This window comes from Xenopus laevis, chromosome 1L (genome assembly GCF_017654675.1).
Source record: "Xenopus laevis strain J_2021 chromosome 1L, Xenopus_laevis_v10.1, whole genome shotgun sequence".
Taxonomy (NCBI): Eukaryota; Metazoa; Chordata; class Amphibia; order Anura; family Pipidae; genus Xenopus; species Xenopus laevis.
In genome coordinates, this window is record NC_054371.1 from 190,497,888 (window position 1) to 190,510,142 (window position 12,255).

Sequence of the window (12,255 nt, forward strand, 5' to 3'; positions counted from 1 at the left end):
TTTTAAGTTCTCATTTTTAAAAAAAAAAAAAAAAAAAATCCTTTTTCTTTGTAATTATAAAACATTTTCTTGTATTTGTTGGTAACTAAGCTGCACAAATCCATACTTGGGGGTAAAACAGTCCTATTGGGTTTATTTAATGTTTAAATGCTATTTAGTAAACTTAAAGTATGGTAATCCAGTTTATGGAAAGACCCCTTATCTGGAAACTCCCAGGTCCCAAGCAACTTTATTTATACTTAAAACATATTAATAACTTGTCCATGTATATTGCATACAACCATTGTATCCATGATTTAAAGCAGGCTGTCCAACTAAAGGCCTGCATTCCAGATGTGGATCCTCCAAGAAATGTTTTTGCCCCCCTCAGCCTGACCAAGATCTCCATAGACCTCTTTGTCTGTGAAATTGGCACACAGCATGGGAAACCGTGGACACAACTAAATTAAGGTGCTGTTGATATTTTGTCGAAAAGGTGTATGAAATCAAAGAAAGGCCAATCACTCAAAAAGATGTCTCCAAACCTCACTCAGGTTAAAGGGGACCTGTCACCCTAAGAAATAATTTAAAATTCTTTTCTATCATGTTAGTTGAGCAAAATAAACTTTACTTACACTGTATTTATTATTTAAATTTTGTTTCCTTCTGTCTTGGAATTATACAAACACAGCAAGCAGGCAGCAGCCATTTTGTGGACACAGTTATTAAGGGAAATTGTGTATCACCCCAAAATCTTGTGTATGCACCAGAATGGGGGACCTAATGTCCATGTGCAGGTCCCTACACAATTATAGAGCCTGAGGAGGGAAGGGGGAATGTGGGGAGAGCAGTGACATGTAGGAAATGCTGAATGGAAAGTGAAAGTAATTGTCTGCCCCTCCTCTATGCCACGGGCATAGAGGCGGGGCAGGTAATATTTGATTGACAGTTTAGATATTTAAACACCTTTATAACAGGTATGGATGTTTTAATGAAAAATTTTTTGGGGGTTTCATATTTAATTTGCAAAGGACTTTCATTATGCAGCTTTTTATGTGTAGGTGACAGGTCCACTTTAAGGCTCAAAGCACTCTGTACTACTTGTGGTATTATGTGACTTCATTTGGAAGCGTGCAACATATTGTGTAAACATATTTTCTGCTAAATTTGCCATATCTGATTATTTAAATTGTGCCATCAAATGTAACAAAACAAAAGCATGAAATTGGAATCGGTTTAGGCAGTGACCATCCATGATGAGCAGCAATCATAGTAATCACCATAGGCACTATAGCAATTACAGCCCCTTTGGGTTTAATCATTTTAAATGTAAATGCATATGCTGTAAAAATTAAAGAAAATAGCCTTTCTAGGAATCCTTTCACTTCTGCAACTGCATATTAAACCCCCCAAAAAACTCCTCTGTACGCAGTATATCTATGAATAATCTTTTTCTGCAGCATGCCCAGGTGCAGGAAGCGGTTATCAGAGAAACGTGAGTGCTCCACAAGTGCCTAGCAGCCTCATTCCACTTAATGTTGTTATCCTGTGCTTCACTTCTCTTCCTGCCGGATTACACAGCGAGTGCAATGGGAGGTAGGGATGCTAGCAGATGGCTAATTTAGTCTCTTCATATATTCTGAGAGCATTTTAATAAGCTGACATTTGAAAGAAATATGCTGCATTTCAGATGAGAATTTTAAGTGCAGATGTATGTTTGTTGCCCACTTATAGCCAAATATAGCAAATAGGGCATAAATGCTCATAAAAACATTGCACAATGCAGTAATCAGTGCTACTGACCCCAAAAGGATGGGGGTGGGCATAAAAAAGCTCTTTTTTTATTTCAAGAACAGCAATCCTTAATCATTTACTTCTTCATCTGTTCTTTTTTTCCCTTTCTTGATGTTTTTTTATTTTACAACATATAGGGGCACATTTACTAAGGGTCGAATATCAAGGGTTAATAAACCCTCAAATTTAAATCCATCGAATTCGAAGGATTTAGCACAAATCCTACGATCGATCAAAGTAAAAATCGTTCGATCGACGATGAACTTTTTTAGAGGAAAAAATATGATTCATGAAAATAATAGTAATGCCAGTAAATTGGCCACTAATGCTTTGTCAAGGCCAGACTTTATGCAAATGAACCGTCTTTTCTTTTAGGGATTGTGAGACAAGCACACACATATACATTAAAACCCATTTTATTTTAGACGTTAGTGGTCCTTATGCTTTCTTTACTACTGTATTGGGATTACTCAGACATTGCTTGATATATTGTATATATATTGAGAAAAAAACAATTATTTTGCATAAGCTAGTAGCATAGTTAATTGTTTTTATTAAACTGTGCCTTTTTGGCCACGGCAGCCTCATTTATTTTCATGTTTTATTTCAGTTTGTGAACCTCTCTGCTGTATCACTTCATTTTGATTTCTTTAGAATGTAAAAACAAATACATATTGGCCTGGTAATCTCTGTTGAGCCTCTCTGTGTGCTCTTGAATTCACACTAATATTTTTTAATGAGGGACCAGAACTATTTCAGCAGTGACCTTGTCTGAAGAGCTGCTTCTCTTATAAATCCATTTCAGTGATCATTGGCTGTACTGTCAATCGACTGGCAGTTTGCCTTTTCCTTTGGTTTAGGTGAGCAGTGTAACAGATGAGAAATTGACTCATGATCATTCTTGTTACAGGCTCTCAGTTATTCTGGGAGCTTCGCCAGACTAAGCAGATGGTGGCATACTGTGAACTCAAAATCTGCATTTGCTCAATATAAGGTATATGATGGCATTGGATAGAACTTGCTGGGATCAGGACTAGAATGAAGAGCAGTAGGGTTTGCTAAGGTTTGTATTCATCAGTTTCACAATGAGCAATGGACTCCTCACTTTATAGTCTGTGTCAAGTTTTATTCATTTTTTTGATACACAGCATTGAGTTATGATTATGTGCAGCGTGTGACACTGTAATTTCCAAACATTTACAGAGCTCATTTATCAAGTCTGCGGCATTGTGTGCAAAGTGCACAAATAAGTCCTGTTGCCCTGTTTTTGTGAATTGCCCCTTTTTTTGTGCTGAAACCCCAACTCTCCCCCTTCTGAATGCAGCACTCAGCATTACTGCATTCAGAAAAGACAGCATGTTTGCATCCCCTGAAATCCCCCCCTAGCTTGAAAGATATTTAGATGGACAGGCTAATAGGTTTGGATGCTGTATAGTGCAACTGAGCACTGTATTTGATTCCTCACTTTCAGCTGACGTTGCCCGGATGCAAGTGCTCTGTCTGTGAGTACTGAGTGGTACAATTGTACACCCCTTGTTCTCTTGCACTTCAGCCCTATGTCCAGCCTAGAGTTTAATGCTTTGGCATAGTTTAGGTGGGATTCAGAATAGCCCTTGGCACAGAAACTTTGTTGATGTTTGTGAGATTGAAAGATAAATTCTTGTGTGTAGTCTCATTGATTGTCTTATGGGTACAGGTATGGGATTTTTTATCTTGAAACACGTTATCTAAAAAGCTTTGAATTAAGGAAAGGCTCCCATAGACTCCATTTTATTCAAGTAATCCAAATTTTTACAAATGATTTCCCTTTTCTCTGTAATAATAAAACTTGTAATTGATCCAACTAAGATATAATTAATCCTTGTTGAGAGCAAAACCAGCCTATTGTTTTTTTTTTTTTTAATGTTTACATGATTTTCTAGTAGACTTATGGTATGAAGATCAAAAAGACAGAAAGATCCATAATCCGGAAAACACCAGGTCCTGAGCATTCTGGATAACGGGTCCCGTACCTGTATTGCTTTAATTACGTATTTGGGTTGACAAGAAGTGGCTTGTAGCAGACAGTTTGGTTTTCTATAAGTAGAATAGTAGAAACAATTTTCCCATTTTTTTAATATTAATTTAAGTCTAGAAAATTAATAGGTTTGTGGTCATGAAAGTATGTGAACTTAAGTCCTATGATATTGTTGTTCGTATAGTCTACACATTTCTGAAACTCAACAAATGGGCCTAGCCAAATGGCGATTAGATCATCAATATAGAGACTAAAGAAGACTATGTTGTTTTTAAAGGGATTCTTATTATATTGTTCTCAGCCCTTCCAGAAAAAGTTTTTTTTTTCCCTGTATAATAAGAAATATTAGTTTAAAAAACATTTTATAACTTTTATTTTATAAAAATAAAAAAATATTTCCCAATTACAAATACTTTTTTAAAGGGTCAGGACAGGGCAGAGAACCTTCTTTCTTATGTTTCTCTCTAGTTCAGCCCCCAAGTTATAACTATTAAGAAAGGGTCTTTGTTAACCCATGTCAAAATTAATTTGCCCTCCACTTGCACAGAGTGATTTTCAGATAGACTTGTTTGAGATCCCAGAAATAGTTCCCCATATATATGTATGTATATATTAGGGATGCACTGAATCCACTATTTGGGAATTCTTCATGAAAGATTGGGCCGAATACCAAACCGAATTCTAATTTGCACATTCAAATTAGGGATAGGAAGGAAAAAAGTAGAAAACAAATTTTTTACTTCCTTGTTGTGACGAAAAGCTATGTGATTTCCCTTCCCATCCCTAATTTGCATATGCAAATTATGATTTGGTTCGGTCAGGCACAAAGATTCTGGCATATCTGAATCCTGCTAAAGAAGGCTAAATCCTAGCCGAATCCTAAACCAAATCCTGGATTCGGTGCATCCCATATATATATATATTTATATATATATATATATATATATATATATATATATATATATATATATATATATATATATATATATATATATTATTTTTATTTAAATATTGGAAGGAACTGTTGATAAGTTATTACTCATAGAGGGGGTTCAGGAATCAGCCCGGTCTACCAAGTGGTCTGATTACCTCGAATGACCTCGAAACTCGAATGGTATTTTATTTAAGAAAAAACTTGAACGTCTAAAATTTGAAAGAATTTTACCGACCCGAAAATTCGAATACCCGTTTTTTCTCCGGAAAAAAACTTGAATGTCAGGAAGTCTATTAACATCTTCAAATGGGTCAACTGACCTTTGCTATTGACTTCTACATAAACTCTACATAAACTTCGATAGGTCACCATAGGTGGCGACCTATCGAATTCAAGTTACTTTCAGGGTCGAGGTATGATTAATCTCGAAATTCGATTTCAAGTTTGGATTTTTTCCATCTTGAATTTGTGAGTTCAACTTGAAAATTAGAATTCTAATTTATCATTCAACCTTAATAAATCTGCCCTTAAATGACTGAAAATCAATATATTGGTGCAGAATTGAATTTATTAGTCAAGACCTTCAAAAGATATACCACGCTGAAACATGATACTGCTAGGCTGATTAAGGCAAAGGAGACCAACCATCTCGCTACTACTTGGGATTAAATAAGATAATCAGATTCTGAGCTTAGACGACAAAAATAGCAATGATGAGAAACAGAATAAGTCTAAACGCTGGACAGTGTAACTGGCGTCCCTCTTGCTTAAGAAAATATTATACCATATCGGCAGCCAATTTTGTGGTGAGTTTCAATATTATTTCTCTTCTTTCTTAAACGTCACACCTATGTATTATACCTGTGCTGACTTTTAAAATGGTTCTTTTTTTAAACAAACCATTTGTGTTCACTTTATTACTGTTCATAGAACAGGGTTGTCTTTGGATCAGAATTGAACATCCAAGAACCACAGGTTGTTGGTCCCTAAAATCAGAAATCTTCAACTTTGGGGTTTTCTTCAGATTTTAAAATGTTTTAGTGAGGATAAATGAGAAGAGAATTAGGTGAAGTGCATTTAAGATGGGACATTATTGTACATTGATTAAGTTGAATTTAATAGGGCTACTATTGCACCCAGATTCTGTTAGCTGTTGTATCTGAGTTATTCTCCTGTTTTATTCCATTTGCTGTTTCAGTGTGCAATGTGGCACAGCATTTTCTTCATTTCAACCCATGTTACCGAAAATAGAATGTAGATATTTTACACTTTATAAATGTCAATGTATTTCATTTTTTCTTTGTTTAATGTATGAAATATTTTATTTTTACTATATTAATCAAGATCTTGATGTCAAAATGTTTTGTTGTTACTTGTTAGTTTATTCTGCTACCCCACTAAAGCTCCACTAAAGCTCTAAAGTAACGGCCATCTGAAAAACAAAACTAGTATAGATCCCATTATCCAGAAACCTGTTATCCAGAAAGCTCTGAATTATGGGGAGGTCATCTCCCTTAAACTCCATTTTAAACAAATAATTCTAATTTTTAAAAATGAGTACCTTTTCCATTATAATAATAACAATTATAATAATGTACCTTGTACTCAATCCTAACTAAAGGCGGCCATACACGTATAGATATTTTGTATTCGATGCGTGTGTGGCGGGAGACCAGCTGACTGATCAGCAAAGACTTGGATATTGGGTGGCGTGTCTATCATCTAAGATTGTTTGGGATAGAGGTAGAATTCTATTGTTTATCTGATTATTCAGCTCTTAATGTTTGTAATATAAAAGAACGATCCTTCCTGCAAACATTGGTTGTAGGAAAGTTCGTAATTGTTATCTGTTTAGCCAACTTTAGATATAGTTAATCCTTATTGGAGGCCAAACAATGTTATTGGGGTTTATGTAATATTTAAGTTATATTTAGTAGACCTAAAAGGACTGATTTATTAAAGATCAAGTTGTTCCATGAAAATTCGAGTTTTCAATGGTATTTTCAGTCAAAACTCAAATTTTTGGGTTCAATTTTTTTAAATAATTTGTGTTTGTTTTTTTTTTAAAAAAAAAAAAGATTTGTTATACCCCAAAGCTGGAAATAGCTTGAATCCGAAAATATCAAGTTTTTTCTTAAATTAGAAACCTTTCAAGTTGTGAGTTCATTCAAGGTCTAAAAAAGCTTACAAGGCTATAAAATGCGACCTCAGATAAATAACCCCCAAAGTAAGGAGATCCAAATTACGGAAATACCCCTTATCTGGAAGCTCCCAGGTCCTGAGCATTCTGGATAACAGGTCCCATACTTGTTATAACTATATTGGGTAATTTTTATTGGTTCATTTTAGCTTGGGTCATTTTTAATAGAGTTCTGTTAACCAAGTGGTTCATCTTGAATTTTTCTTCAGTACTATTTAGATTATTTAGTATATTGAAGACAAATTATTTTAGCTTTTTCTTTAGTTTTTATCTGCAAGCTTTTCATTTTTTGGTATCTAAACTAGTAATCAGTGGTTTAAATGACAAGCTGGAAGATGAAAAGGTGAGAGTCTGAATACAAGTTGTAGTAAAAGAGGAAATAAATATTAATAACAAAAAAAATCCAGTATCATTTAATTTTAGTCAGTGACCCAAGCAACCAGATAAATTTAAGGGCGAAGAGATGCAAGATAGAAAGGCAAATAGATAGAAGAAAATCCTATACTAATTTTAATTTTAAGGCAAACTGCTATCCATTTTCTATTCAGGATACATTTTATGTGGCAAATACCGAATACTCCACCAAAGATTAGATTAAATACAATGTAAAGTGTTTTGTAATAAAACTCATGTAGAGGAATGTAATAAAAGCAGTTAATGGAAAAATAATGCAAAACAAACAATTTTTCCTTTGTGTGAGTTTAATTTAGCATTTGTGAACCCAGAAAGCATGTGGCAAGCTCATCTGCCAGTGAATACTGGGAATTTTATATTTTGCACCAGTATATAGAAAAACTTACTGGAAAAGTTATTATTTGTGTTGCAAAATAAACCTCCATAAACAATTAAAAGCTTACTTTGCTTATCAAGCAGACTTTTTAAAAAATGATTTTAATTTTCTTTAATATGTATGAATAAAACAAAAACAACATTTATCAAATTTATCAAAAGTCGAAGGTTAAAGTTAAAAAAAACTTTGAATTCAAAAAGACCAATCGAATGGTGGTCGAAGTTTTTGAGATGGAAGTGGCCTACTTTTTTTAACTTTGACCTTCACCTCCCAAACTCCCCCAATTGCTTCCATACAGGTTCTAGGAGGTCCCCCATAGGCTAAAACACTTTGGCAGCTTTAAGGTGGCGAATGGTCGAAGTCGAAGTTTTAAAGAGACAGTACTTCGACCTTCGAATTTCGACGTTTTTTTAAATTCGAATCGAAGTTGGACTATTCCCTAGTCGAAGTACCCAAAAATTACTTGAACTTTGATAAATAACCCCCTAAATCATGGTGCTCCAAAATACAAATAATACAGGTATGGGACCTGTTATCCAGAATGCTCTGAACCTGTGATTTTCCAGATTACAGATCTTTCCGTAACTTGGATCTCCATACCTTACGTCTACTAGAAAATCATGTAACCATTAAATAAACCTAATAGGCTGGTTTTGCTTCCAATAAGGATTAATTATATCTTAGTTTGTATCAAGTACATTGTACTGTTTTACTGTTACAGAGATAATGGATCCCATAACTGTTCCACTTATCTGGAAAAACTCATGAGACAAGCATTCCTCCCGACATATACATGAAATGCAGTCTGAGCTGATATATTTATATATGACATTGGAAAGTATGAGCACTTTTTTACATTATGGATGTTTATTTGGAATTGACATCAGCCAGTCTAATGCCAGCTGTTGCTGGTGTCCAGCGTTAACAATACCAGGACATGCACCATGTTAGGAGAATAAAATACACCGTCTTTAGGAGACACGAATAAAAAAAGGGTATGGCTTGTTAGGATATCTTTACAGACTTTAGAGAATTTATAAAAGTGGAAACATTTTTGGAAAAAGTGCCAGCAATACACGTTTTAACGAGTGTCCGTAGCATACAGGTTACATTTTTAATCATAAAACAACAGGACCTGCTTTCCATCTAATCTAATAAATGTTACACTTAAGATTGCTTAATGAAGCTAATTATAGAGATTTGCTAATGTACAGTATAATTAACACGTTTCCAAAAATGTCTTCAGATACATAGGTTGTGGGTACCCTGGCCAATAACACTGCACTGCATAGTAAACTCATTTCATAGTTGCCCTTTATTAAGAGAGAGAGAGGTCCACTCTGAGCAATGATTAAGAAAAAAACACACATACACACAGTGCATAGTTTTAGTAAACAACAGTACAATAACCTGCCACATATGACTGGATGGGAAAAACATTTATTCACCATAAGTAAAGTTGCCATCTTATCCCTTTAAATCCGGACGCATATAAGCTTTATGCCTTGGGTTATCAGATAATCCTGTGGTTTCCGGACAGTTTTTAATCAGCAAAACTGCAGTGATTGCAAATTAAGGTGCACATTTACTAAAACTCTGACCAAACTCCCTTCCACGATTTTAAATCATTAATTTTTCCTAAAAAACGCCACGACAAAATCATGCCACAGTTGGAATCGTACGATTGACGCTCCTAAAACTCTACTTTTTTGGATTATCAAACGGAAAAACCCAAATTTTTCGGATTACCCAACGCAGATCACTATGTCAAGAAACAACTTCAGGGACATCTGCCATTGACTTCTACATGAGCTCGACAGGATTGAGATGGTGTATCTTCAGATTTGGAATTTTATCAGCTTTGGGGTATGATAAATCTAAAAATTCTAGTTTATTTCCCCACGAAAAATTTGAGTTTTCCCCCTAAAAGGTTTAATAAATGGGCCCCTAACTATTGACTATTAGGGCTTATTTACTAAACTCCAAATGCAAAAATCACGAATTTTATTTCATTAAACCCCGAGGATGGAAAAGTCAGAATCAGAAAATCCGGCATCTCAGACCTGTCGAGGTTGCATATAAGTCAATGGGAGAAGTCTCAAGGATTTTTTGATGTGCGATGGGTTTCGTGCAATACCCGGAAGTTTTTGGATTTTTCAGTTGAAATTTTAAAAAAAAATCGTGAAAATCGGATGGGAAAATGCGGAAAAAAACTTCAAAAATCTGATTTTTTTTCCCACAAAGCAAATTTTCGGAAAACGGTAATAGTAAATAAGCGTAAAAAAACCCAAGCGGATTTGATTGGAGTTTGTAGCAGAAAATATTGAGATAAATTTGGACTATGATAAATAACCCCCTTAGTGATGAATTATATTTTTCATCAAGGTTTCACTAGGTTTTGCGAATTTTTCACCAAAATTGGACAGATTCACACATCACTATTCATTATTTTTGATAACTTTTTCAAATTATGGTGAAAGATATCAGTTTATCAGGGTGGCATCTTACTTCAGGACACCAGTGTTGTGTATGTGTGTGTATATATATATATATATATATATATATATATATATATACACATTTGTTGTTGCATTGGGATCACATTTTGCCATGTTTTTTTTTTTAATCTTAATCTCAAATTTTAATACATCTTCCCCTAAAGAGGGACAAATTTAATAAAAGAGACTTGAAAAATATATTAAACACATTTTAAAATTGTAATGGAATAATGAATAATGGTGCCTAATGTAAAATATTACATTGCAAAATGCACGTATTTGTTATTTTTGCACATTTTATTGGTGATAATTCCTGCAAATTCAGTGTGCATTATTCTCCCAATAAGTATCTTTATACAACATAATATGATCATGTGTATGCTGCTTATTCAGTTTGTAGATGGCTTATCTATTGGCAGATATATAGATCCTATAGTAGGCGGCAGTGCAACGGGAAAGGCTCACAAGTGCTCTTTCATATACAGTATGGCCTCCATGTCACAGGACTGTCCCTGCCTGACTAATACAACCTCCTTGATACTGCAGTAAACATGTCTGATGGATGTTTTAACTGGCTAAAGGAATGCAAACTATGAATGATTTAGCGCTTGGTGCCTACTACATAAATCTCATAATTTTATTATATACAGTATAATTTTATTGTATTTACTTAATGCAATTTGTAATGCCCAGTCTTCAAAAATGTTCATCCTTTTCACCATTTTAGGTTATATTTGGAGTGCTTGAGCAAAGGAAAATGAGCAGAAAACGCCAGAAAAACAGGAACGAAAAGATGAGACTCTGGAAAATATAAATACTAAAGAAATAGATATATATTGGTGAGTAGGTTGTTTATAATAAAAGCTTTTTTTTTTAATTCAGAGAGAATATGCATAAAAGAGACTGCAACTGCAAAGTTGTATCCATGTGTATAAGCATTCATTTGCGGTGTATTGTACATAATAAAAATGCATACTTCTGAAAGGTATTCTGTTATGGGAAAACATGTTTTTTTTCTAAATGCACTCATCCAGCAGAATCCTGCATTGAAATCAATTTTTCAAAAGCCCAAACAGATTTATTTTATATTTAATTTTGAAATCTGACATGGGGCTAGATATGTTATCAGTTTACAAGTTCCCCCAGTCATGTGACTTGTGCTCTGATAAACTTCTGCTACTCTTTACTGCCGCACTTCTAGTTAGAGTGAAGTCACCCATCCCTTCAGTTGCGATTCTTGCCTTTTCGCCGCCTGAGGCAGTCTTCCTTTGCCGCCCCCACCCCTTCTCACAGCACTCACCTTTTCAGTACCAGAGGGGTTCGGGGGCGGTGCACGTCGCTAGTGCAGAGAACGTAATTGCGCTCTCTGCACTAGAAGAGCCGGATTTCCAGCTTGAAAACCAGAAATTCGGCTCTTAGTTACCAGGAGCAGCATTTCTGCCGCCCCTAGCAACCAGAAGGAGTGCTGCCGCCTGAACAACAGCTGAACGGAAAGCATTTCCATCATGATGTGCTGCCCCTTTCTGAAAGCACAGGATCAGGCACAATGACCTGAGATGGCTGCCTACAGATCAATATTACAGAAAATATACTCGTTGGTTCAAATTTTTGGTAAAATTTTATATGGTTGACTAAATTATTTGTAATGTAAACAGTGTAATTCAGAAATAAAAACTGCACCATCATGATCATGACAAAATCCCATTAAATTTGGTATATATTTTTGGTCATTTTTTCAATTATAACATATATACTATTGTCTCCTGTAGAGACCATCCTCCCTGCCTGACTTTTAGATCATTGTATTAATTTTGTTGTTTTAGGTATTATATTTTATAAGATAGAAGTGATTGCCAAACAACAAAAATCGATGGACAAAAAGGTACAAAGAAAAAAAAACATGGCAGCTGATTTATTTAATTGTACGCTGGGTTTACTGAGAATCATGTAAGAAAACACACATTTTAGCATTTCTTACAATGATTCACCCAACTGGTGTAAAATTTGGCATATATATTAAGCAACATTGTAGTATTTCTAAAG

General features: G+C 34.7%; 1 protein-coding gene across 3 annotated transcripts in view; it reads left to right on the forward strand.

The window, feature by feature from the left end:
* The first annotated feature begins 1,033 nt into the window (after positions 1-1,033).
* LOC108695678 overlaps positions 1,034-12,255 on the forward strand; it is a 44,596-nt gene continuing 33,374 nt past the window's right edge. For 2 of the 3 annotated variants that reach the window (XM_041568372.1, XM_018224643.2), the window contains exons 1-2: positions 5,001-5,530; positions 10,940-11,051. The gene's annotated coding sequence lies outside the window, so the exon portion shown is untranslated. Of the gene's footprint in view, positions 1,576-5,000; positions 5,531-10,939; positions 11,052-12,255 lie in introns of those variants that run through there. The other variant, XM_041568373.1, reaches the window with a different exon arrangement.